Below are 2,381 nucleotides of genomic sequence, written 5' to 3' on the forward strand. Positions count from 1 at the left end.
AAAAAAAAAAAGCTGAAAGTAGAGCTGTGGCTCAAAGGGTAGGAGGAAAAAAGCTACGGGACAGCACCCATGCCCTGAGTTCAAGCCCTAGTACCAGCATAATTAAAAAAAAAAAAAGAAATTAGGGAGTTCTAAATGAAGTTTAAGTAGGCCTGAGATTAGTAATAGCTCACTCAATAAACTAGGAAAGGACACAATTATAACACAATAAAAGCTTTATTTGAAAAACTCATACTCAAATCTTACCTAAAAATATTAAAAGCATTATTCACTCCAACTTGGATTCTGAACAGACTATCTTACTTCCAATCTGTCCAAAAATAGCTTTATCATTAGTGTCACTGGTGCCTTCCAATAGATTTATTTCCTTGTAGGCGGGATGAAAATAAATGAGTTTCTAATTTCAGTAAGTGTCAAAGAAGTGATAACATGTTCTTTGGAACTTATTTTTATTAAAAGAATCTTAAGAGGAATCAAGTGGGGCAGTCCATGCCTACAATCCCAAACACTTGGGAGACAGAGGCAGAAGGATCGAGCGTTTGAAGTTGCTGGGTGTCAGTGGCTCACACCTGTAATCCTAGCTACTCGGGAGTCTGAGATCTGAGGATGGTGGTTCAAAGCCAGCAGGGGCAGGAAAGTTTGTGAGACTATCTCCAGTTAACCACCAGAAAACCAGAAGTGGTGCTGTAGCTCAAGGTGGTAGAGTACTGGTCTTGAGTGAAAAAACTCAGGGACATCGGGGCTCTAAGTTCATGTCCCACAAACTGACCAAAAGGAAAAATGTTGTCTTGCCACTTTTAGGTCCATTTGGCAGTACTTCATAAAGAAAAAAAAAAAGCATAGTCCAAATGACATGTGGATATTTATTGTAGTTTGTGTGTAGGTGCTGGTACTGGGGCTTGCGTGCTGTCTTTTAGCTTTTTTACTCAAGGCTGGCTGGTGTTCTACTACTTGAGCCACAGCTCTACTTCAAGCTTTTTGTTGGTTAATTGAAGATAAGAATCTGGGAAAACAAGAAATAAGTTAGAGTGATTAAATATGGAAAATGTGAGGTAGAGTCACTACTATAACAAGGTATTGGCCGAGCATCAGTGGCTCATGCCTGTAATCCTAGCTACTCAGGATGTTGAGATCTGAAGATCACAGTTCAAAGCCAGCCCAGGCAGGAAAGTCTCCATGAGATTCTCATCTCCAATTAATCATAGAAAAAGCTGGAAGTGGCACTGTAGTTCAAGTGATAGAATGCTAGCCTTGAACAAAAGCCCACGGAGCAAGGCACCAATGGTTCACACCTGTAATCCTAGCTACTCAGGAGGCTGAGATCTGAGGATCACAGTTTAAAGCCAGCTCAGGCAGGAAAAGTCCATGAGAGTCTTATTTCCAATAAACCACCAGAAACCTGGGCACTGTGGCTCAAGTGGTAGAGTGCTCACCTTGAGCTGAAGAGCTGAGGGACAGCATCCAGGCCCAAAGTTCAAGCCCTACGACCGACCAAAAATAAAAAAAAAAGAAGCCCAGGGACAGCGCCAAGACCCAGAGTTCAAGTCCCAGGACTGGGGAACAAAACAAAACAAACAGATATTGATACTTGGTGCTGGTGGCTCACACCTATACTCCTAGCTACTCAGGAGGCTGACATCTGAGAACTGAGGTTCAAAGTGACTGGGGCAGATAAATTTGCAGGGTAGTTATTTCCAATAAACCACCAAAAAGCTGGAAGTGGAGTTATGGCTCATGCAATCGAGTGTCAATTGTGTGTGAAGAAAGTGAAACAAGAGAGCCAAGCCCAGAATTCAAGACTGAATACCAGCAAAATTATAAATACATATTTGCGGGGAGCCGGGGCGAACGCCATTACAAGATGGCGCCCACTTCCTTGCAGCTTTGAGGTAAACAACTCCATATTAGGCAGTGCTTGGCGGGACTGTGGGTCCCGGGCATGGCGCATGCGCGAGCCACGTAGAGTCCCCAGCCAATCCCGTGGCACCTGGTGACGGTGAAAGGCAGACGACCAATGATAGAACGACCTGTGTTCCTATTCCATATATAAGCGGCCACGTGTCTGTACTCGGGGCCTCTCGCTCAAGCTCCCCCATCAATTCAAAAGCTCTCCAATAAAGTGTGATCTGAGAAGACTCCTGGTGTGGTGGTCGTCCTTCCTTGCTGGTCGAGAAGGCGTTCACCGCAAGTGGTGCTGAAACCCGGGAACCACGCGAGAGGCCGAACAGGAGCCAGAACTCAACACACGGAGAGGAGACGTCGGTAAGTATCCCCAGGTATGCTGTTTTTTACTATGGACTATTGGTTGCTTGCATTGCTGCTTCCTTTGTGGTTTGTCTTTCTGGTGGTTCTCTGTGCCTGTCTGCGTTGTGGGGATGACC

At 44.9% G+C, this 2,381-nt stretch overlaps 1 protein-coding gene across 2 annotated transcripts in view; it reads right to left on the reverse strand.

The window, feature by feature from the left end:
- Positions 1 to 2,381, reverse strand: part of Nup210l (nucleoporin 210kDa-like) — an 89,212-nt gene that overhangs the window by 42,168 nt on the left and 44,663 nt on the right. The window lies entirely within an intron of this gene.

Source organism: Dipodomys ordii, unplaced genomic scaffold, assembly GCF_000151885.1.
Source record: "Dipodomys ordii isolate 6190 unplaced genomic scaffold, Dord_2.0 Scaffold26, whole genome shotgun sequence".
NCBI classification, from domain to species: domain Eukaryota; kingdom Metazoa; phylum Chordata; class Mammalia; order Rodentia; family Heteromyidae; genus Dipodomys; species Dipodomys ordii.